The sequence below is a fragment of the Marmota flaviventris genome, chromosome 3 (assembly GCF_047511675.1).
Source record: "Marmota flaviventris isolate mMarFla1 chromosome 3, mMarFla1.hap1, whole genome shotgun sequence".
Taxonomy (NCBI): Eukaryota; Metazoa; Chordata; class Mammalia; order Rodentia; family Sciuridae; genus Marmota; species Marmota flaviventris.
Window position 1 is genome coordinate 65,270,336 of NC_092500.1, and position 26,349 is coordinate 65,296,684.

At 37.0% G+C, this 26,349-nt stretch overlaps 1 protein-coding gene across 1 annotated transcript in view; it reads right to left on the bottom strand.

Annotated features, from left to right (window-relative positions):
- Positions 1-19,859, bottom strand: part of Scn8a (sodium voltage-gated channel alpha subunit 8) — a 180,408-nt gene extending 160,549 nt beyond the window's left edge. Inside the window, exons 1-2 of the mRNA XM_027949788.2 lie at positions 19,831-19,859; positions 5,740-5,848 (exon numbers count right to left, since the gene is read on the bottom strand). The gene's annotated coding sequence lies outside the window, so the exon portion shown is untranslated. The remainder of the gene's footprint in view (positions 1-5,739; positions 5,849-19,830) is intronic.
- Positions 19,860-26,349: the final 6,490 nt, after the last annotated feature.

Below are 26,349 nucleotides of genomic sequence, written 5' to 3' on the forward strand. Positions count from 1 at the left end.
TAAATTGTATGTTTCACGTTTAACCAACTTCATAAAAATACTATGAGGACAGATTTCAACTACATGATTCTTCGTTTCCCATTCTTCTCTCTTTTCTTTCCTGAATAACCTTTTTGAGATAGAGTTCAAGATAGAATTTATCCTCCTCATATTTTTTCCACTGCTCTTTAGGAGTGATCTGATGCCTCATGGTCAGGTCCATTGCTATTATTTATTTATTTGTTTGTTTGTCTGTTTATTTATTTATTTTAAGAATTTAACCTTTGGGCTGGGGCTGTAGCTCAGTGGTAGAGTGCCCGCCTAGTATGTGTGAGGCACTGGGTTTGATCCTCAGCACCACATAAAAATAAATAAAGATACTGTATCCATCTACAACTAAAAAAATATTAAAAAAAAAAGAATTTAACCTTTGGGGCTGGGGTTGTGGCTCAGTGGTAGAGCATTCACCTCGCATGTGTGAAGCCCTAGGTTCGATCCTCAGTACCACGTAAAAATAAATAAAGGTATTGAGTACATCTACAACTAAAATATATACATATATTTTTAAATATATATATATACATATAGATATATACACACACACACACACACACACACATATATATATATATTTAAATAATTTAACTTTTGTTTTTATATAGTACTGAGAATCAAACCCAGGGCCTCACCCATGCTAGGCAAGTGCTTTACCACTGAACTACAACCCAGCCCCCAAGGCTATCTTAATGCCAAACATCCTGTCATTATAAAGGTCCTCAAGAAGACTTCTTATGGCTTCTTTTACATTTCATCCTCATATACTGTATCATCTCGCATTAACCCCAGCTCTTGAATCCTGCAGCATTATAATGCCATTCTTGAATATTATTTAACCTCTGGCTTTAACGGCAGGCCTGCTTGCCATTTTGACCCTGCTCAAAACTTTTTTGTATTACATGTGCTGATCTAGAGATCAGAAGAAAAAATAAAATCATTACTTTTATAGGGCTTCTTTTTCTACCATCATGCAATAAATGATTGCTTTCACTTGCTTCTCTACTTACATAGACATGGCTATGTAGCTAAGAACACATGATAGATAAAATGTTCCTCAGCAGAAAAGAACTAATTCAAACCAAATTTGAGGATTAGAAATTGACTGAGCAATTGGTCATCCAAATACTCTTGAATGTCATATCCTTTCCTTTTGGCTGTTTTCTAATTAGTCACTTAACATGTCTCTTATGAGAATTCGAAGAGGGGAAGAAAGAAGGAAAATGCCAATTGATCCATTTAATTTTTCCCCAAATAATTTTGGTAAAAGACTTGGCAGAATCAGAGTTCAATGTCAACCCGAGTTAGAAAAAACATTTCAGATTATATGAAGGTTTCTATTACCTATTCTAAAATTCTTTACCCCATAAAGGTTTAAAAGCTGATGAATTATTAGCAGTCATATGAAATAAAACATCAAAATGCTATTAGCAAATAAAATGAATATACAGCTTTAGCTCAATGATTCCACTCCCAGGTATTTATTCTATAGACACAGTCTTATATATGGGATGGGTATACAAAGAAATTCTATGCAATTTTCTGTAACAATAAAGGATTAAAATTAATGGAATAATTGCTCCTTATTTACTAAACAAATGTACATTTATTGATTAAAAAATGGACTTACAAAATAATAAATCCATTTAATGAGCATTTTGCACAGCTGATAAAAGAATAAGACCTTCTACAGACACTGACATGGAAAGCTTTCCAGGACAAATTAAGTGAAAAAGCAAGACATACAACAGTGTGTGCAATGAGCCACCATTTTGTTGTGATATGCACACTTATCCATATTTTTCCTTTGTTAACATTGTAGAATGTTTTTGTAAGGAGACATGAGAAACTGGTAAGTAGTTGCCTCCAGGGAATGTCACCACCTGTGGAGGAGACAGGTAAATGAGGAAGACTAACCTCTTCACTTTACATCTTTCAAATTTGGCACTAAGTAGAGATATTATCTGGAATTTTCATTTAAAATATTAAAAATTTAAAAAAGAGGAGGTGAGGGCTGGGGATGTGGCTCAAGTGGTAGCTCGCTCGCCTAGCATGTGTGAGGCACTGGGTTCGATTCTCAGCACCACATAATAATGAAATAAAGATATTGTGTCCACCTAAAAAAAATAAATACTTAAAAAAAAAAAAAAGAGGAGGTGAGATCAAAAACACTGAAGTCCTTCCTGGGAGGATTCCCTCCACTGGGGATCCTGAGACTCATCAGTTTGGTCGCTTGATATCTCGGGGTTGATAATCTGGGTCCCAACCACCACCTTTCTCACTCTGCTCCTTTCTGAGCCAGCCTTGTTCCTTTCTGAGCAAGTGTTTAACTGGTTTCAGATGAGATGGCTAAGGCCATTCCACCCTGTATTTTCCAGTCAATCCAACTAAAATCCCTGAGTAGCTGATGATTCTATGAAGTTACAGATAGCAGGTAGAATGAGAAAAAAAAATCTAAAACCCAAAGTATTATGAAACTGAGTTTCCCCTCTTTTTTTTTTTTTTTTTTTTTTGCTTTCTGGTATCTCCTGGCCTAGACTCTCAAAGGCAGTTCAAATCCAGAAATGTGTACCAGATACACAGAACAAACACCAACAGAAGACCTCCATTTGTGGTCAAAGAAACGGGAAAGAGTCCCTAAACAGTCGAGGGGGTAGAGGAAATCCCGATTGTTTCTTCTGTTCTCTCCTGCCCTACCTTGAGGCAGCTATGGCAATGACAACAGCTGTAGTAGCCAGATGGGCAAAGTGATGTTTTATCAGACCAGGAGAACTGGGATCCCAAGAGCACAGGGAGAGTCACCACTGCTGTCTCTCCCTATCCTCTCATTTGATTCCCAAAGTAGATCAAAGAAAGTGCGAAGCAGAGCAGAGAGGAACTAAAGACCTAGATTTCTAGACAAAGTGCAGGAAGGATAATCATTTGGATTTGGAAAGTTTGAGGAACAACTAGAAGAGGAAGGAGCTCATTAAAGCTATGTATGAACCATGGAGCCCATCCCCAAGTTGCACATGCATGTGTCTGATCCTAAACAACATATCAAAGAATGTGTGTGTGTGTGTGTGTGTTTTACTAGAGATTGAACCTAAGGCCTCACACATGCATACTAGAAAATTATTCTACTATACTACTGAGGTATACTCCCAGCCCTTCTTATTTTACTTTTTCTTTTGAGACAAAATTTTGCCCAGGCTAGCCTCCAACTTGCAGTCCTCCTGCCTCAGCCTGGGAGGAGATTGGATTACAGGCGCTCAACAAGATTTTGACAACTGATCTCAGGGTTATACATAAAACTGCCTGGTCTGAGACTAGCCACTGGTTAGTACATATGTGAGACAAACAGAAATAGCATAGTAAATACTTTGAAATTTGAACTGATGTCAGATCCCAGACCACAAAAGGCAGGAGGAATTTTAGCCTGAACCTAACTAGATGAGTTATCTCCTAAAACAAACTAACAAACAGAAAAGAAACATTCTCTGTTTTATTTTAATAAAACTATTTACTCCTCTTGGAGTTCTTTAAAATATTAATGATGATTGAAAGCACAAAATTATAACACTGTTGAAGGGATTTTCAATGTATGTAGATAAAATACATGTGACAATTACACAGAAAAGAAGATAAAGAGCCATCATGGCAAATGCCTATTATTCCAGTCACTCTGGAAGCTGAGGCAGGAGGACTGCAAGTTCGAGGCCAGCCTCAGCAATTTAGCAAGGCCCTAAACAACTTAGCAAGAACCCTCTCAAAACAAAAAAATTAAAAAGGCTGAGGATGTAACACAGTAACGAAGTGCCCCTAGGTTCAATCCCCAGTACTAAAAAGAAAAAAAGACAGTAAAGAGATCTATGTGGTACTCAGGATTTTGCAATTCACTGGAAGTGGTAAAATATTAATTCTAAGCAGATTGAACACTTATGTATATTGTAATCCCTAGTGCAATACTAAAATAACTATAAAAAGGGATAAAGTAAAAAAAAAAAAAAAAAGAAAGAAAGAAAGAAAAGAAAACTCCCCCCAAAAAAAAGAAAAGAAAACTCCCATATAAAAATTTAAATAGAATGCAATGCACAATACCTATAATTCCAGCTACTAGGGAGGCTGAGGCAGGGGGATCACAAGTACTATGCCAATCTGGGCACCTCAGCAAGACCCTGTCTCAAAATAAAAAAATAAAAAAAGGGCTGGGGATGTTGCTCAGAGGTACAGTCTTGCCTGGCATTCGAATCCCTGGTTTAATTCCCAGAAAAGGGGGAGGGGGAAGGGATAAGGAGGAAGAGATTGTCAAAATGGATTAAAGAAAACCACAGGACATATTCCATACTCTCTATCAGAAACCCACATTAAATACAATGATATATATAGGTTAAAAATAAAAGGGTTCAATATGGTATCCTGGCTTGGATCCTGGAATAGAAAAAGGACATTAGTAGAAAATCTAGTAAAATCCAAATAAAGTCTGTAGCTTACTTAATAGAATCAATGTAAATATCAATGTAAAAATCTTTGTTTCAATACATTTAATCATGGTTATAAAAGATGTTAACATTAGGGGAAGCTGGGTAAAGAGTATACAGGAACTCTGTACTATTTTTGTAACTTTTCACGCACCTGAAATTACTTCAAGATAAAAAGATTTTTTTGAGTAAAAAAAAAGGAAAAATAAATACACAAACATATGAATCATCAGAAAGCCAGTGTGGCTTTATTAATATCATACAGTAGACTTCTTTTTTTTTTTTTTCTGTTACTAGGGATTGAACCTAGTGGTGCTTAACCACTAAACCACAACCCCCACCACTATTTATTTTTTATTTTGAGACAGGGTCTCACTAAGTTGCTTAGGGCTTTGCTTAGTTACTGAGGCTGCCTTTAAAGTTGCGATCCTCCTGCCTCAGCCTCCTGAGTCACTGGGATTATAGCCATGCACCACCACCCTCAACAGAGAGTAGACCTCAAAGCACAGAAAATTTTCAGAGATAAATAGAGACACTAAATAACAATAAATGGTCAATTTATTAAAAAACAAAAACAATCCTAAATGTGTATGTATTCAAGAAAAGAATCTTACAATATGTGAAGCAAAAACTTATGAAACTAACACAAGGAATGGACAAATCAAATTTCCTTTTTCAGTAATCATTAAAACACGTAGACAAAAAATGAAAAAGGATACAAAGAAAATTTTAAAATACCATTAACCAACTTGCCATAAAGGATATTTACAGGCAATTCCACTTAACAACAGAACATATGTTCTTTTCAAGAGCACTTGGAGGGGCTGGGGCTATAACTCAGCGGCAGAGTGCTTGCCTCACATGTGTGAGGCACTGGGTTTGATCCTTAGCACCACATGTAAATAAGTAAAATAAAGGTCCATTGACAACTAAAAAAATGTTTGTTTGTTTGTTTTAAAAAAAAAAAAAGAGCACATGGAGCAGTCAACAAGGAAGACCAGACCTCAGGTCATAAAACAAACCTTCACAAATTTTACACTATTGAAATCATAGAAAGTATATTTTCTAGTCATAACAGAACTAAATTAGACATCAATAAAACAAAGACACTGAAGAATCTCCCAATACCCCAAACAATGGGCTTTTAAAAATTCCATCCTACAGGAAATAAAAATTAAACATATCAAAATTTGTAAAATGCACCCACAGCAGTGCTTAGAAAGAAATTTATACATAAAATGCTTACATTAAAAAGAATAAATTCCTGGGTTGGGGTTGTGGCTCGCCTAGCATGCGTGAAGCACTGGGTTCAATCCTCAGCATCACATAAAGTAAAATAAAGACATTGTATCCACCTATAATTAAAAAATAAATATTTTAAAAAAGAATAAACTCCTGTATCCCCCCTAAAACAGATAAAAGGTCTTGAATCAATAACCTAAGTTCCTACTTTAGAAAAACAGAAAGAATAAATTAACTCAAAGCTAGAAGAAGGAAGAAAATAAGGAGCTAAAATCAACTAAATTAAAAACTGAAAAACAATAGAGAAGGATCAATAATACCAAAAACTGGTTCTTTGAAAAGATAAACAGAGTTGATAAGTTTCTAGCCAAGCAAAGAAGGAAAAATTATATATTATCAATATCAGAAATCAAAGAAGATATACTACTATAGACATTAAGGATAATAAGGGAATACTACAAACAAATCCATACACATAAATTGGACAATTTAGATTAAATGGACCAATCCCTGAAAGTCACAAATTACCAAACTTACTTCAAAAGAAATAAATATCCTGAATTGTTATTAAAGAAATCTAATTTCTAGTTTAAAATCTTTGCTCAAGAAAATCCTAGACTCAGATGCTTTCACTGGAGAATTCTACCAAATATAATGCAAAATAAAAGGACACTTCCTTTCTGACGAAGGCCAACATTATTCTAATACCAAAACTAGACAAAGATAGTACAAGAAAAAACAAAACTATCTTCTTGTAGATGCAAAACTCCTCCACAAAAATAAGAGTAAATTAACTCTTAAAAAAAAAAAAAAGCTGAAAAACTCATATGACACAACTTGCTATAAAGCCATAGTAAAATCTTGCTATAAAGCTATAGTAATCAAGATAGTGTGATATTGGTGAAGGAACAGACACATAATCAATGGAACAGAATAGAAAATCCAGATATAGACCTCTACAAAATACAGACAACTGACTTCCAAAAAACCCAAAATCAATGCAGTGGAAAAAGGATCACCTTTTCAACAATAATGGCACTGGAACAATCACATGTCCATGTGCAAAAACAAAAAAGAAACTAAATATCACACCTTATAAAAAATTAACTTGAACAGAACATAGATCTAAACATAAAATGCAATGCCACAAAACTTTTAAAAGAACATCTTGAATTAAACAAATAGGTCTTATAAATGACAAAAAAAAAAAAAATGATCCACCAAAAAAAAAAAATTGACAAATTGGACCCAATAAAAATTTAGCATTACAAAAGAAACTGTTAAGAGAAGAAAAGCTACACAATAGGAGAAAATATGCTCAAGTAATTTATCCGATGAAATACTACCAAAAGTTCGATGAAATACTACCAAAAGTTCGTATTCAATTCCTACAGACAACAGTTCTTACTAGGTTGTGTGATTAAATCATGGAATTAAAAATTGGAATGGCCTGACAACTCAACATTTGAAAACAGAAGAGGCACCTATAAGGAGCTAATGGCTCAGGAATCCTGTCTAGAAAAGTGATATAGATACTTTCCATGCTTTCTGGGAATTCTTTTTTTCTTGAGATTTTGCAACAGTAGCACTAAGTAATGAATTCATCATTCATTAAAACAAAACCCCACCTTTCTCTGAGCACCTCCCTGGGTGAAGACAGGGTGCCAGAGCAGAGGCCAAATGGCATATAAGTAATACTCCCATTCAATTGCTATGCCTCACCAATGGAAACCAGCAAGGCAGCATGCAAAGGAGTTGGGGGTGAAAGACTTATCACTTCCTACAAGTTACAAGATAAACCAAAGACTTACTAATGACCAGGACACATGTGGCTAGGAAAAAACACATCAGCTTCCAAGGGTCAAGTGAGATATAATCTAGTAAAAATTTAAGATGGAAAACACTCATATCTATTAATAGCAAGTCTCTGATATTCACTCAACACAAAAAGACAAAAATGTACTTAACGTTCTTTGTCCTGTAATACAAATGTTTTTGAGAAATTTTTATTGCCATAAGTTTACCTTAAGATCTCAAAATTATTTATACAGCCAGAAGAATGAAAAGTTGTGCTCCATTCGTGTACAATATGTCAAAGTGCTTTCTGCTGGCATTATAACTAACTAGAACAAATAAAAAAAAAAAAAATCAGAGACTTGGATGTGGCTCAGCGGTAGAGCGCTCGCCCAGCACGTGTGAGACTCTGGGTTTGATCCTCTGTACCACATAAATATAAATAAATAAAGGTATTGTGTCCAACTACAACTAAAAAATAAAATATTAAAAAAAATCTTACCCCTTGGGTACTTATAGTCAAAGTTTCCTATATGAATCAGGAGGGGAAAAAAGGCCTTGTAAGGCAAGTGAAATATGTACAAGATTATTTTATCTTGTTTCCCTACTATACTGTATCTTTCAATCTGTGCGTTCAATAAAAGCCATCTTGGGCTTTACGTAGCCCCTTACACCTTTTCTAGACACAAGGAAGAATTATAAAAACAAAGCTAAAAAGTAAAAAAAAAAAAAAAAAAAAAAGACTATAGAGCTATTAAAATATTACTTGCACAAGAACATCCAGACTAATACAACAGATGACATCATTCAGTCAAATGGTCTTCATGAACTTTCCTCATCCCATGCTACCTTAAGAATGCCTTCCAAGAGCACTATTATTTAATGGCTATTAGCCTGAGATTCAAACTAGAAGGCAAGTACAAATAATGTGATGGCACAGAGAACCTCCTAATAAACTACTGTAAGGGTGCTTTGCATCCCTAAATAGAGCTCTAAATTTATTAACATCTTGTATGTGAACTCTGCTAGCTCTACTGGTTCCACAGCAAACCCTGGGGTCTTCTGCCAACTGTCTGAGTACAAACTCTGTTAAATATGATGGAATTTGCAAGAACTCAGTAACTCTAGTGGTTAAAAAGAAATAATTTCAACAAATTGAGTTTTTAAAATTGCATTAAATTTGTGATGGATTTTTCTCTAAATGGATTTTATTCTTTTGATTTTGTATACATTCTTGTGTTCTAATAGCCCTTTACATATTCTTATTCAAAGATCTTTGCTGACTAGTAAAGGTAAGAACAGAACCAAGCTCCCCAGGCTTGACCTTTCTATAAATTACCATTGAAAGCTGAAGTTGTATGTTAAGGCCCACTGGCCACTGTCCTGTACTCCAGCTACAGCAAGGATGTTACATTAATGCAAGTCAAGTCTGAGGCTTTCCATCCACAGCCCAAAATTAAGTACCTGAAATAGAAATCAACACGACTGGCTGAATAAGACCTCTTCCTCTGGCTCTCTGCTTTTATCTGTTAGAATCCTTTCAGTTGCTACCTTTAATTCTGCCCACAATTTCAAATACTGTAGCTCTCATGAAGCACGTGGAATATAAGCAAAGATCAAAAGGAGAAATCCACAAAGTTTCAAAAGGCTACAACAGTTATCAGAAAATAACATGCATAATTCTTGTTTCTTTCTCCTCCAAACTGAAGGTTAACTGAGAATCTCAAAGAGAAGGACAATGAGTTAAGTGTCTTTAAATGGAGAGAAAGACTCCAAAGGTACAGATCCACAAAGAAAGATTGAATAATCTTTATCAGTGAGAAGATTAAGAATATAAAGAAATTCCAAAGATAGGTTTTCCTAAAAGAAACAACATTAGTAACCAATAGGGAAAAGTCCTCTGAAGAGAAATGATAAGAAAATTAGAAATAATGAGAGCTTGATAAACAAAACACTTTGAACTAGACTCCCAATACATATTACAGAACAAACGTCACCAGTTTTTCAAAATACTTGGTTCTCTTTCTCTAAACTTTAAAACAGTGAAATAATCTTTACCCTCTCTCTCCTCCATGTGAAGTTATTCACTAAATTCTATTGAGTCTTCCTATAAACTCTTACATTAGAAAAGGTTACTTAAGCACACACATCCATGTGACACATATATTTAAAATTGTGTTTACTTTCCTTCCTTCCCTATCATGACTATACTAGTCCAAATCTTCATCAATATGCAGCAAGGCCAAATCAAATAACCAGATGTCCCATTCCTTGCTATATTCCATCCCATTAGATACTACTGCCCATTCTTGCTAAACCATTACATCACAGTTTTGATCATGTCATTCTGTACCCCTTCACAATCTTCTGTTGTTCTCTATTGTCATAAGTACAACTGCAGAAAGTTCTTAATATTTGGCTAACTCTCTGCTAGTTTTGCAGATTTATCTGCCACTGGGAAATTCTACCCTAGCCCAAGTGGTTTGCTCACTATTCCCCCCAAAACACTTTGTACATTCTTACCCCTCACTTTGGCTCACACTGTTATTTCTAACCATTCCGTAAAGCCCAGCTCAACTTACACTTCTTCCATCAACCTCTCTGATCATACCAGCTTGATGCTCTCTTTTCTTAAAAAAGTCAACTGTACCATTCAGTTGACAATTATTGCCTTTTCAATTATTTACCCATGAACATTACAAAAATCTTTCCTTACTTAACATTTTGTGTTTCTTATATATTTTACCAATTAAGTTCCTACAATATAAGGTGTAACTTTTATATATCTCTCAGTCCTTATGATGCCACACCCATGGTACACTCACTAAATATTTGCTCCCTGGTGTGATCAGGACAAGTGATTTTCGGTTCACCACATAAAGCAATGGGCCAAGAGTTTTCAAGGCCATGACATCTTCTACACTATTATTGTTCATAAAAAATTTCTCTAATGGAAACTTAAAAAGCAATGTAGTTAGTAGAAAAGTGCTGCTTTGACCCAAATTAATTTTTTACATTAAATAGATCAAAAAACTGGAATATAAATTTCACTAGGAAAAATAAAACATAGAGGAGTTATGTATATCATAAGGAAATTTTTAAAGGGTTGAGATTTTTAATGGTGCTATATTAAATAGATCTTTATTCTGTAGGATATTCCTTGTTTTTACTCCCCTCAGCTTTGCAGAGGTGTAACTGACAAATATTTCACTTGTTTGTAACATTCAGTGAATAATATACTATATTCACTGCGTACTTACTTTAGGATCCTGAAATCAGTTATTATATTTATAGACAGTTCATTTAAGATTTTTAAAAAATAACTGCCTCAGAACTGACTTTCACCAAGAATCTGAACAAAAAGACTGAGTGGACCCTGCTCTCCTGGAGTCTGGGCGAGCCAACTTTCCAAAGGTGGGTACCAACGAAGCTTTTCTACTCAGTGGAACTCTGTCTCTGGGCAAGCCCAAAAGGACCCTTCTGGGCATGTCCTTCTCTAGTTTAGCAGAATGACAATGCAGTGGCACCTTCTCCAGGGGTTTCCCTTTCCTCCTTACTAGTTAATTCTTGTCTAGCAAAGTAATTATTTTGTTGCACTTTTGTTTTCATTATTGATCCTTCTTTGACATTCTTCATCTTCCACCTGTGGCTTTCATGTTGAACATAAGGTACTGGAGTTCTTGAAAGACATTCTTATTCCTTCTCTTCCTCTAGACCATATACTCAATATTTTCCTTGCTCAAACCTTCACTGTTGGTGTTGAAGCCGGCCTTGAATTTGTGATCTTCCTTCTCAGCCTCCTGAGTCACTCACTGTCACGGGGTTACAGTCATGCACCACTGTGCCTGGCTCTCTGTAGATTCTTTAGGAGATTCAACATAGAAGATTGTGTTGTTTGTGAATAAGTTCAGTTTTACTTCTTACCACAAAAGATTTTAAATCTTGGAGATACAGATAAAACCACACACGAAGGCCTGGTGACTTAACTAGCTGGCAGTGCTTAGGACTTTCTCCAGAAGTCTAGGGTGCCCAAAACTGGGACAGCATTTGATTCTTCCAATTAGATCTAAGATATCTATAATGAGAATTCAAATCCATAAACTATTTTAACAGTCTTCCTTTAAGAGATAATTGGAAACAACTGGGGGGTGGGAGCAGCAGCTGCAGAGGGAGATAAAGTGTATATGTGTATATGTAGGTAGGAAAATTTACACAAGAAATTTGGTAATGAGTTGCCTTTATGGAGTGCATACAAAATGACTGGGAGACAAAAAGAAAACTTCGAACCTTCTGATTTTTTAACCCTCTGCCCCTATGAACTATTCAAACAAATATTACATAAAAGATAAATTAGAATGAAAGAGATACCATCAACAGTGCCTTTAAAAAAAAAATTGTGGGGAGGAAACTAGGGAGTTTTGCTAAATTGCTTAGGGCCTAAGCTGCTATGGCTGGCCTCAAATCACGGAGTCTCCTGCCTTGGCCTCCTAAGTCACTGGGATTATAGAAATGTACCACTGCACTCAGCGGAGAAAAGACTTATATATTAAATAACTAAAAGTCCTTTTTAAAAAAGGGAAAAAATAAAAGAAACATTTAAGAATGTTACTAATTTTTTTGGAATAAAACAAGAAAATATTCTCTAGTTTTCCTAATGCAAAGATCATATAAAGAAAGCAACTTGTAGCAAAGTTCTAACAGAGCTAAGAATAATATTTAAAAACAAAACAAACAAAAATCCCACCTTCCTAAGTTTCTGTGCCCTGTCCGAAAGATGAGGACCACTCTAGATGGACCACTCTAGATGGGACTCTTTGGAGAGGAATGAACACCTTCTCTTAAAATATAAGTAATTCTCTATATTCACATCTAATTCCCTTGTCCATTTTCACCTCTGTTATTTAGTTTCCCTCACTCTCCCCTTCTGATGATTCCTCATACTCCCAACATTTTCATCCTTATCACAATAAAAAATCTTTTAAAAATGTTTTGCTATCATCAAGGAATTGTCCCCTAGAAACACAGCATTATATCTCTTTAGTCTACACCCAAATCTCAGGAAATCCAATTGATAATTCTATGGTGAATGAGATTTCTGGGTCTTCTGAACTCTATAGGTCCCATTCGCAACTTGGTTAAGTCTTCTCTGCAATTTAATAATAATGTATCAATTTGTTTTCATTTAAAAGCATTTTATTCAGCTTCTTGCTAAGACAAAAAGACATTAGTGAATGTGACACAAAAGCCTGCTGCATTATGCTTAAATGAAAAAAGAATTCCTCCTAAAATAAGGAGTTAACCATATAATAAATTAAGCACTATTTGTTTACAGGGTTGTTGTTCAGCAAAATGAAGGAAAAATGCTATTACATATTGGCTTGCAATGGCTGTTAAGCTTCTGGAAGCTCAGCATTCACTTGTCCATGCAATTAAAATAGGGAGGGAATAAGAACAGATCAAAAATCAATTACTTTTTCATTGATAAAGTAGTTGCAATCTCCTCCATTATCAATCATCTACAAATTAAAAGTAACATTTTAACTTTGACTTTTTCTCCCTTCCCTCCACTCTGGTAGAAATGTCAATAATCAGTTAAATACTCAAAACATAGGGAAAAGGAGGAAAATAAATGTATAATTCACAACTTATCTAATGTTCTTATTCTCTAGAAACTCAGAAGATTAAACAGCATAAAAACCACACTAATGAACTGAACATGAAAGGAGCCTGTTAATAGGACTTTTGAGGGATTTCAGGGTTTTCCATTTCCAGACTGGGACAAGCCCAATGAACACAAGAGGTCTCTCCAAAAGTAACTATAAAAGTGTTCCCAACCTCTCCACCTGTTTAGTCATCCCAGCCCAATCAACTCCTGCCAGGAGCAATGGAGCTACAGTGCCAAATCAAGAGTACCTCTTAGAACCTGAAGTTTCCAGCTTTTATTTTACTGCTTTTCTCTGTCGCTATATTTCTAAGGGAAAATCTTTACTATTATTCTTTTACCTTTGCTCTTCTAGCCCAAAGCCTTCACAGAACTACTTCTGCTCCAACTGGCTTACTCCTCCTAGCACTAATTCCCAGCATGCCTTTGTTCTCTGAGACCTATGATAATTTAAGTCTTGCATAAGCAAAGATATCTGGGTGACAGGGGCCACAATTCTCTACAGTCCTGGTTATAACTAAGGTTGGCAATTTCTGAGTAACAAGGTGTGTATATTTATGTCAAGAGTTATAGAGAAAGATGAGCAGATACTAAGACATGATGTCTATCTAAAAAGTAGCAACCAGGCATAATTGTACACACTGTAATCCCAGCTAGTGGGGAGATTGAGGCAAGAAGATCACAAATTTGAGGACATCCTTCACAATTTAGCAAGACCCTATGTCATTTTTTTTTTTTTAATTAAGGTTTAGGGATGTAGTTAAGTGGTAGAGCACCAAAAGGGTTGAATATCTCTCTCTCTCTCTCTCTCTCTCTCTCTCTCTCTCTCTCACACACACACACACACACACACACACACACAGTAGCTAAGATAGCTACAAAAGGAAAATAAGTGTATTACTTTGATGCCTCCTATTTTCACCCATATTCTACTAATTGATACATTTTCAGTTCATTTCCCTTCATCCTTCCTTTTCCAAAATGCTCTCTTCCAAAGGTACTTTTGCCCTCCCTCTGCCTATCTCAGAATCTTTCATTATGCCCACTCACTAAGATATGTTTAGCTACCTAGGATAATGATAATTTCTTAAAATAAAACCAAAATTGTTCACATTACTTGGTTATATGAACATCAGAATATAACCCCATTTAATGGGAAAAAAATTTTTAAGCATGAGTCAACTAACTTGAATACCAGTCTGTACTCCACTAGTTAACTAGTCCTTAACCCTGGACCACTCAATCTTATGGACTGAGTTTCAGTTTCCTTAACTATACAACGGGTAACATAATATTCATCTTACCGAACTTCAACAATCAACTGATAGAAGCATTTTTAATAGTTCTGATAACAGGATTAGAGATGTAGCTCAGTGGCAGAGCACTTGCCTAGCATGCATGAGGCTCAGGGGTTCAATCCCCAGTACCACCAAAAAAGAAAAAAAGTTTTGAAAACAGACAAATATAAAGTAATAATTGCCAAAGGTCATTTGTGAGACCTAAATGTATGAAATTTATTCAAACAAAGAAGTTCAATGACTATACCATGGAAAACCTAAAATGATTGGGATAAAAGCAACTCCAAACTCTTATAATCACTTAAACATGATTTTAAAAACCCAGTTCAGAACAGAATAAAAGCAGGCCCTAATTTCTGGGTTCATTCCACCTTCAGATTCCAGACTATGGTTAACAACAGTTTAGTTGCCTGCCAGCTGGTGAGTACCAAAGCATTCCTTTTTGGTGGAGTCCTATTCTAGTGTAGTTGGGGAATGAGTAAGAATATTACTCTGATAATGCAGTAAAGGCCAACACAACAAATGTACAATAAAACTTTTCTCTTTGTAGACTAGTAATGTCCATTTAAGTTAAAGAACCTGCAGATTCAATCTGCTATGCCAGACTGAGGATAAAGAAACCAGCTGCTTTTCAATCTCCTAAAATTTACAACAATATACATACACTTATCAAATACAAATAAAAACACACACTAAGCTGCTCAATATCTAGAGAGTAAGGAACTAATATATACTGTGTCAGAAACCATAAGGAAACAGAGTTCATTTAATCCCCACAAACACCCTGCAATGTAAGTATTATTATTGCTATTTTTATTGATGAGAACACTGAAGCCCAGACAGATTAAATAACTTGCCTAAGGTCACAAAGTAAATAAGCAGCAGAGTTGGTATATGAACCTAGTTTTGCCTGACACCAAAGCCCATACTATCCTGACTTTTATTCTCAATGGTGTAACTATGGCAACCTTCTTGGGCCTTCATTTCACCTTAATTCCTAACATAGTACTTAACTGTGTGTCTTGGCTAAGTTTCTACAACTTCACAAATGGACAGAAAAAAATTTCCAGAAGACTTCTCCTTTGTCTTTTTTTTTCCCCCTCCCTTCATTTCCTTCCCATTCCTGTGCAAACTATTTCTTCTTTAAGTTAAATCACTGGGCTCAACCTAATAGGCTGCCATACATTTCAGCAATCAATAAACCTAAAGGGTGAAAGTTCTATTTCCTTCCTTAAACCACCAGTATTTGAGCACAGCATTTTCTTCTAATCTGGTTCCTAGTACAATTCCTTGAGCATAGTAGGTACGAGTAAGACTGTATGTTGAATCACTAACTTAAAAAAAAAAAAAGTTTTACTCCTCTAGCTACTAAATTTAAGAGATGTCAAAGGAATCCAATTCTATAAGTAAATTCTTTCACAATAAATATGGATTTTCCAAAAAGTTAAAAAGGGCCAAGAAAAAGGTAAACTGAAATAAGACAATGTAGAGTTTAAGACCCTAAACAACTGACTAGTAGATGATGAATTTAAAAGCTTGAAAGGCTTGATTTAAAAATATTGGCATTCAGAGTATTTTTCAAATACTTCCTGCAAAAAAAAAAAAAAGAAATAAAAGACTGTAAAAACAAACACAGACAACTCTTGCTCAGGATGTTAAGACTAATGACTCTTTTCCTGTTTTTACATATATTAACTTTTTCTGCAGTATTATTTTTTAAGTGTGGTAAGTGGTTTCTCTCGCTAGATAAAATGGTTAACACTTTCCATACAGTGTGGATTTACTCTCCTTAGATATAATCCATAGAAATTAAGTATTCATTAATTCAAGCATGTGTCTTCTAGAACAACTTGTTACATAATACCAGCATATTAAAGATAACTATTTTTCTTTCCATTCATAGAATGTTTTTCTTGCTTTAAGTAGACACGTCCCTTTGTATTCTTTTCATGTAGTTACAGGTTTCTTGTATAAAGAATTTCATTAAGTCCCAATCTTTTCTTGGTAAGCACAAAAATGACATTTCCCCATAACCTAAACCTAATTTATATGTCTTTTGACTTGATTTATGTTAACTTTTTAGTGAGATTAAAGTACTTCAATCACACTGGAATCCACGTGGAATGGGCTATTTTTGTGGTAATAAGTTCCCTACCAATGAAAGTATTCAAAGCAGAAATCTCCTGTAAGAGGAATTCCTGGGTTAGGTGGAAGGGTGTACAAGCTTAATTTTATGGTCCTCTTCCCTTTCTATGAGTTTAAAATGAATTTTTGGATGAATAAACTTTGGTGATACAATGGATTACAGACCAGCTTATTGTGACCTGTCTCTTTTGCAGCTCATATTCAGATCAACCCAGGGAAGATGCCCTTCTGATCCTGATTAGCCTGGCAAGCTATCTAATTCTTTCTAGTGAAAACCAAATATCCATAATATTAACAGTGTCTTGATATTTGAAATGACTGAAATGTACTGAATTAATGCAGTCAGCAGAGTGTCACTGTATGATTTACATATGGATCTGTGGCAGCCTGTAAAACACTGTCTCCATGAGGGACAGTTATGTGGGAGTAATAAAATGTGATAACTAGGCCTTCAACCTCAAATACAAACCCAGCTGCGCATACACATGCACATCCACAGGAAAGCCTGCTAAACGAAGGATATAAAGCAAAGAAAAATCCAAATCCTGACCAGCATGTGTGCTCTTCACTGCAGAACTGGTTGGGGAACTGTCCTTTCAGCACCACACCACCAAACCCTGGTACAAGCCTAAATAAAGGCAATCGGAAGCTGGAGCTCAAGAAAAATTTGTTAAGGGTCCTACAAGGAAGCAACTGTAGGGTTATGTGTGTTTAAGCAGGCTATATTCTCCTTAATTATTCTTTATCAGTTTAAAACAAAATCTTCCAAATATTTTGATAAAAGCTGACAAAGCCCCAAATGAAAACCAAAAGCATATAAAGTCAGCCTCTCAAACTGAACCCAAGAAACCAATAAAACTAGCCTGTACCATCAAGAACTGCTTTGCAATACCTGTGACCAACCCTACTAAGAAACACAACGCATTTACATACACCCTGAATCAGATGTTCTGAGAACATAGAACATGCTTGCAGCCTTCTCCAGGGACAGCCTCAATTTCTAGGACAGAGAATGCTTGCTGAACACGGAACCATCACTACCACCCCCACCCCCCAACAAGCAATCAAATCCTCTTTCAGGGAGAACTGAAGGCCTTATAGGTCATGAGTTCCAAAGGAAAAAAAAAAAAAAACGCTGCAGTATTTCAAGAACCAGGTTACAGACAATGTGCTACAATGTAGCTTTTGTCATTTTAAATCTGAATTCCCCAAGATTCCTACCATCCTGGTACTAGGCTGTAATGTTGTCCAGCCATTTGCATTACACATCAAAAAAAATTTTGAGGAAGGAAAAAAGCCCCCTCCCCCATATCTTCTAATGCACGTGGAGAAAAAGAAGTACAGAGAGACTGTGAGACAGTGAAAAACCTACCACACCCGAAATCTCTCTTGGAAAGCTAAAACATCCCCCAGCCCTAACACACCACTAGCTCTCTAAAGGATCTCTCCAGGTTCAAACTTGAGAAAACAGTTATTTTTAAAAAGCACTCTCCCCTCTTTGCCCTCAAGGTCCTCACCCACACTTCCTGCTTCCATCCCTGCCTCTCTGGTGCCCACTGTGCATTTAAAGCGGCTTCTCTTGTATAGCAGAGCTTGCTCCATGCTAATTATTACTCCCTCCCCCTGAATTCAGCCAGATGCAATGCAAAGTTTCTTCTACCCACCTCCCCCAAACAGATGACATTCATTTATCATGAACACTGATGTGAATCTTGGAATCTCCAGATATAAAATGTATTCCCCCATGCTTAAAAACTGCAGTGTAAGTGAGGAAAAGGGCATAGGGTGGAGTAGTTGGAAGCAATACATGGTTTAAAGAATCCTATTTATCAAGCTGAAAAATGATTCCCACTCCATGCCAACTCAAAGCTGGGTCCCCTAGAGGGGTCTAACAACCCTGGCCTACTCCCCCTCCCCCTAAAAAGTTAGCTGCCAAGTCTCCACCGGTGGTTGCTGCTGGCAATGGAGAGGCAATGGAGAGGATGGAGCTGAGCTCCCAGCAGAAATGCAGAGGCTCTGCGGTCCCCCAAGGTACCAACAGAGAAGTAGAGAGGAAGGGTCCAAGCTGTGCGATTTGGCAAACAGTCAGTCTTGGACCCTATGCTAACAAGAAGCCCAGAGTGCTGCTGGCGGTGGTAAGGGGGGCGGGGGGGGAAGGGGAGCGAGGAGGAGAGGAACAAGCTCTGCATCGGGTGGCGTATGGATGGGGGAAGGGGGATATTCTGAAAGTGATGTACTCCCTAATGCAGAAATCCTAGCCTGCCGAGGAAGGTCCCGGGCGCCCCCAACACAGCCACAGAACACCCTGTTGGGAGGGGGACAGACACATCCGAGTAAAGGACAGGGGAAGTCCTAGCAACCCAAAGAACCCAGGAACACCTGGCTTCTGCAGTTGGTAGCAATCTGGAGCCTGATCAGGGACAAGGATGCAGTAAGACATGGGGGAGGGGGAAAGGCTAAGGGGCTGTTGTAGGAAGATCCCGACAGTGCTGCCCTTCTCAGAGCAAGCCCGCTAGCGACCCGACTCTACCCCGGCTGGGGGAGGGGGGTGAACCACGGAAGGGGCACCGAGGGCAACCCGTGTCCCCCAATGTAGACTAGAGAGACGAGGAGAGGAAGGTATCCGGGCGTGGGGCCGGTGGTCCTAGATTCTCCTAGGGGCCCCCAGTAAACACGGTAGAAGGAAGCAAGACTTCCAAAACACCTGTCCAAAACAGGGAGGTCAGAAACTCGGTTCCACAGCCCCGCGAGCCCCGCCGCGCACTCTGCGGCAAAGCCCCTGACTGGAGAGGGGCGAGCCCGCTCAAGGGTCCCGAGGCGGAAAGGGGAGCCCGTGGCGAGGAGCAGCGCCAGGGCGGGGGCTCCGGGGCGACTTACGGCGGCAGCGACGGCGAGCGAGGCGGCGGTGGCCCTAGCGCGGGGCCCGGGAGGCGCGGCCGGACTGCAGAGGCGCCGAGGCTGCGGCGGGCGGGACTGCGGTGGGCGCCATCTTGGAGCGCTCCCCGCGCCCGCCCCCCGCGCCGCCCGAGTACTTGCATAATTGATGACTCGCGCCCGCCCGCCCGCCCGCCGCGCGCCTCCGCGCGCGCACCCGCCCATCGGCCCCTCGCCCGACCCCTCCGCGCACGCCCCCCGCCCGACTGTCCCCGCTGGCACTCCGTGCCCCGCGCCCGCCCTCGCCCCGCGGCCCACCTACCCCTGCAGGGCGCGCCCGCCCGCCCGCTTGCTGGCTTGCAGGCCGGCGTCCCCGCGCCGCCGGGACCGGATCCGGGCGAAGGAGAACAGGGCGCCGGCAGGGGGCGCCACGCCGGAGCGCCAGAGAGCGTCCCCGGGCCCGCCTCCACGACGCCCCCGCCGAGTCGCGGGAGGGGCCGCGCGGAAGGCCGCACCGGCCGCGGAACCGCTTCGCCGCAGACACCGGAGTGGAAAGCCGAAAGGTGTGGTGTTGACTCGCGCTCCGCGGCCCCTGTCAATGTCAAGTCGTACCTTTCTCTGGAATTTGTCTGGTAGTAGTACAGCGCTCAGTTGTTGAAGTTTCTGATCTATAAACCCAAGGACTCGATTTACATCATCTTTGGCCAACTGATGAGACTCGAGGTCTACCGACAGCACGTGGAGGCTTGTGTTTCCGCAGCCAGGGGCCTGGTATAAGTAGTGGGAAGACACAGCCCCCAAGTCTGAAACTGTGTCCAAGTCATCATTCTTGCTGAACCTCAATGTGTCCCTCTGTGAAGTAGGCATGAGCATTTGAACTGCTTTCTCCCCATTTCTGAGGATTTACATAATGAATGCGAGAACTTTTAGCACTTTATTTTGCCTCTTTACTGCAAAATAGATCTTTCTACCACAAATTCACAGTTGAGAGTGAAAAAGCATGCTCAGACTGCCACTTACTAACTGGGATGCCTCTAAACAACTTCTCTAAACCTCAGTGTTCTCCATCTGTGAAAGGGAACAATCAGTCTCAGTACTAATCTCAGATTTATTGTAAGGACAAAATGGGAAGAATGCATTTGGCACACTTCTAACAAACTGGCACACAGTATGCCTACCGCCTAGTGTGCCTCACTATATGCATTTTAAAGTAATTTTATTGCTTAATAAAGCAATAAACTGCATGTTTAGAGTATACATTTTGACGTATGTATACATACATTAAATCATCACCACCAAGGTAATGAACACGTACATCACCTTCCAAATTTTCTTGTACTTCTTTGTAATCCTTCCCTGCATCTCCCGCCCCCATACACCCTCTCTAAGCAACCACCGATCTTCTTTCTATTACTGTACATTAGTTTGCATTTTCTGGAATTTTAAAGAAATGGAATCATACAGTATGAACTCTTTTTTATATGGCATCTTCCACTCAGCATAATTATTTTGAGATTATTCTGTTGTTGCCTATCAAAAGCTCATTCCCTCTAATTGCTGAAGAGGAACCATTATGCAAATACACCACAATTATTTATCCAGTCACCTATTGGTGACATTTAGTTTCTTTTTGCTTATTACAAGAAAAAAAAAAAAGGCTGCTAAGAGCATTTGTGTGCAAGTCTTTAGATGGACAAATACTTTGATTTCTCTTGGGTATAAACACCTAAGAACAGAATGATTGACCCTATTTTAAGTGTATATTTAACATATTTCAGAAGGTCCAAACTGCTTTGCAGAGTGTTTTATACTCCTGCCAGAAGCGTGAGAGTTTCAGTTGCTCCACCTTCTAACCAACATTTGGTATGATTTGTCTTTTTTATTTTGGTCATTAATAGGTGTATAGTGGTAACTGATTTTGACTTCTGTTTTGCTAATAACTAAAGATGTTGAATGTTCACAGCTTTTCTTTGCCTACTTTGGGCATTGTTATTTAATTTTAAGGGTTATTTATATATTCTGGATACTAGTCTTCTATGAGATATAAAATTGGCAAATACTATTATACAATTTCCCAGTATGAGCTTATCTTTCTTCCTTCCTTCTTTCTTTCTTCTTTCCTTCCTTTTATTCCCACCCCCTCCCCCTAGTACTGGGGATTGAACCCAGGGGCACTCTACCCCTGAGCTACAGTCCTAGCCCTTTTATTTTTAATTTTGAGACAGGTTCTTGTTAAGTTGCCCAGGCTGGCCTCAACCTTGTGATCCTCCTGCCTTGGCCTCCTGAGTTGCTGGGATTACAGGTGTATGCCACTGTGCCAGCTTAGGTGTTTTTTTTTTTTTTTTTTTTTTTTTTAGTTGTAGATGGACACAATACATACATTTATTTATTTATTTATTTATTTATTTATTTATTTGGTGGTGAGGATGGAACCCAGTGCCTCACACATGGTGGTAAGTGCTCTACCACTGAGCTACAACCCCAACCCAACTTAGCTGTTTTTTCATTTTTTATTTTTGCATACTGGAGATGTTTGCCTAGCATGCATAAGACTTGGATTCAATCTCCAGCCCTACCCTTCCCAACCCACTCAAAAAAGCAGAAGTAGTTCTTCATTTCTGTAGTGTCAAATTTATTTATTTTTCTCCTTCCATGGATCATGTTTTAATCAGGTATGTAAGGTCTAGCTCTGGACACTTTATTCTGTTTCATTGATATATATGTCTCTCTTGACACTACAAATACTCTCTCTTGATTATTCTAGCCTTATAATAAATCTTGAAATCAGGTAGCTCACAAACTCTCACTTTTACCTTCCTTTTTTAAATATTGATTTTGCAATTCTGGGTCCTTTGTATTTCCATATGAATTTTAGAATTAACTTATCAAATTCTACGTAAACAAAAAATTCACAGGGATTTTTATCAAGAGTACATTGAAGCTGAGTGCAGTGGTGCATAAAATATAATCCCAGGGATTTGGAAAACTGAAGCAGGAGAATTGCAAATTTGAGGCTGGCCTCAGCAACTTAAAGAGACCCTCAGGAACTTAACAAAATCTTGTCTAGAAATAAAAAGATAAAGGAGTTGAGATGTGGCTCAGTATAAAGCATCCCTGGGTTTAATTCCCAGTACCCCCCCCCAAAAAAAATTGAATATATAGATCAATTTGGAGAAAACTTATATTAGAATTATATCTTCAATTTCATAAACATTTCATTAATTTCAGTCTTCATGAACATCTCTCAGTGTTTTGTAGTTTTCAGGAAAAAAGTCTTGCTGACCTCTTGAATTTATTCATAAATATTTTATATTCATAAATATATATAATATATATTTTATATTTATATTCATAAATATTTTATATTTATATTTAAAAGTATATTTTGATTTATGATTGATATTCTATAGGAATACATTAATTTTTGTATGTTGAGCTTATATCTTATATTTTATGTTATTAACTCTAGATTTTCTTTGTACAGTCTACCAATAAACATGTTATCTGTGAATAAAAAATAGTATTTCTTCCTTTCCAATGTGGATGTATTTGTTTTCTTGCCTTATGATACTAGCTAGACCCACTAATACAATGTTGAATAGAGGTGATAAGGACAGATATTTTTGTTTTGTACCACATCTTGGAAAAATTCAACCTTTCACCATTAAGTGTGATATTGACTATAGATTTTTCCTAGATACTCTTTATTATAATGAGGAAGTCTTAAGGAAGGCTTCTATTTCTACTCTGCTGAGGGTTTTTATCAGGAATGGATATTGAATTTTGTCAATGCATCTGCATTTTTTTTTTAGTCTGTTAATATAGTGGATTATACTGATTTTCAAATTTAAACTAAACTCACCTTCCTGGGATAATGTATTGATCATGACATAGTATCCCTTTTACAAACTGTTGGTTTTGATTAGCTAACTTTTGTTAAGAATGCTTGCTTCTGTGTTCATGAAGTTAATCAGTTTGTAGTTTTCTTGTAATCCCTTGTCTATTTCTGGTATCACAGTAATGCTGGCCCATAGAATAGATTCCTTCCTCTTCTATTTCCTGGGAAAGTTTGTATAAAATTTATATTATTTTTTCCCCTAAATATTTGATAGAATTGCCAAGTTAAATCATCTGGACCTGGAGTTTTCTTTGAGGGAACGTTTGTAAATGCAAGTTTAATTTACTTAAAAAATGTAAGGGGGCAGGGTTATGGCTCAGTGATAGAGCATTTGCCTAGTTATGTGTGAGGCACTGAGTTAGATCCCCAGCACCACATACAAATTAACAAATAAAAATAAAGGTATTGTGTCCATTTATAACTAAAGAAATATTTTTAAAAATATATAAGGATACTTGAGACTTTTATTTCTTATTGAGTGAACTTTGGAAGCTGTGTCTCCCAAGGAGTTTGTCTATTTTATGTAAGTTGTTAAATTTATGTACATAAAGTTGTTTGTATCATCCATATCATTTTTTTAGTACCTATAGATGGTATAACCTTTGTAATACTCTCTCATTGCTGTTACTGATGATTGTTCATCCCCTTACCACCACCAGCCTCCCAACCCCAGCTCCATCTATCTTTTTCCTGGTAAACACTTTTCTGGTTTCATTGATTTTTTTTTATACTGGTTTTATGTTTTGTTTTATTAATTTTTTTTGCTTTCTTCTGCTCTTTTAGAGTTTCATTTGTCCCCCCAAACACACTCCGGTTTCTTAAAGTAAAAGCTGAGGTAATTGATCCCAGACCTTTTTTCTTTTCCAAAATAAGCATTTAATGCTATAAATTTCTAAGTCCTGCTTGAGCTACACCCAAAACTTTTGATATGTTGAATTTTCAGTTTAATTCAGTTTAAAAATGCTTTCTAATTTTCTATTTGATTTCACTTTTGTATCATGGGTTATTTAGAAATAGATTATCTTATATTCAAATATTCAGAGATTTTTTTTCCAGACTACTTTCTGTTAGTTTTGCATGTGATCGGTCAATGATTTATATGACTTAAATGCCTTTAAATTTTTGACTTATTTCATGACTCAGAATATGATCTTAGTGTTCCATGTGCACTTGAGGAGAGTGTCCTCTGCTGTTATTGGACGGAGTGTCTATAAATAATAATCACGTTGGGGCTGCGGTTGGGGCTCAGTGGTAGAGTGCTTACTCAGCATGTGTGAAGCACTGAGTTCGATCCTCAGCACCACATAAAAATAAATAAATAGAGGTGTTGTGTTCATCTACAACTAAAAAAATATTTTAAATAATGATAATCAGGTTGAAGTGATGGATACTGATGTTCAAGTATTCCATACACTTATGGATTTTCTTTCTACTTTTTTATTATTTATTGAGAAAGATATTTCTGCAGGTAATTGTGGCATAGTGTTTCTTTTTTTCATTGTTTTAATTTTAGCCTGTTTTTGGTCTTTATATTTAAAGTGGATTGATTAACAATCAACAGAATAAAGAAGAGAAAACCCAATGTAATGGGAGAAAATATTTGCAAACTATATATATATATATCTGATAAGTGGTTAATATCCAAAATATATAAGGAATTCAGACAACTCAATAGTAATGAAACAAATGATATGATTTAAAAATGGACAAAGACCTGAGTAGACATCTCAAAAAAAAAAAAAAAGATATATAAATGGCCAAGAAAGACGTGGAAAAATGCTTAACATCACAAATCATCAGGAAATGCAAATTAAAACCATAATGACCTATCACATCATGCCTATTAGAATGACCATTAAAAAAAAAGATGAAAAATAAGTGTTGCCAAGGATGGGGAGAAAAAGAAGGAATCCTGGGGGCTGGGGTTGTGGCTCGGTGGCACTGGGTTCTATCCTCAGCACCACATAGAAATGAAATAAAGATTGTGTGTCCACCTACAACTAAAAAATATATATATTTTATAAAGGAAATCCTTGTATACCATTGGTAGGAATATAAATTAGTATAGCCATTATGGAAAACAGTATAAAAGTTGCTCAAATTTAAAAAATATGATCCAACAAAACCAGTACTAGATATATATCCAAGGGAAATTAAATCAATATGCCAAAGAGATAGCTGTGATCCTATGCTCATTGCATTATTATTCACAATAGCCAAGATATGGAATCAACCTAAATATCTAGCACTGGATGACTGGATAAAGAAAATGTGATATATATACCCAATAGAAAATTATCCAGTCTTAACACAAAAGGAAATTCTGTTACTTGTGACAACATGGATGAACCTTAGGACATTGTGTTGAGTGAAATAAACCAGGCATAGAAGAAAAATACTACATGGTCTCACTTATATGTAGATTCTGATAAAGTAGAAATCACAGAACCAGAGTAAAATGGTGATGCCAGAGGCTGGGGATGATGGGGAGATGTTGGTCAAAGGACACAAAATTTCAGTTAGATGGGAGGAATAAGTTCAAAAGATCTGTTGTACAGAATGGTGACTATAGTTAATAATGACACATTTTACACTTGAAAATTGTTAAGAGAGTATGTTTTCTCCACAACAAAAAGTGTGCATATGTTAATTGGCTATATTTAGCCATTCCACAATGTATATCACAATATCATGTTATTTTCCATAAATATATAGATTATAAAATTTATTTTTACTTTTCAAGTATAAAAATTATCAATTATAAATTTTATTTTTATTTATTTATTATTTGTCAATTATAAAATTTATCAATTATAAAATTTATTTTTATTTATCAATTTAAAAAAAACCCAAAAGTGAGTTTCTTGTAGTTAATATATGATTAGGTCTTGCTTTATTTTCCAGTTTGACAAATCTGGTTTTATGTATTTATTTTTGTTTGTT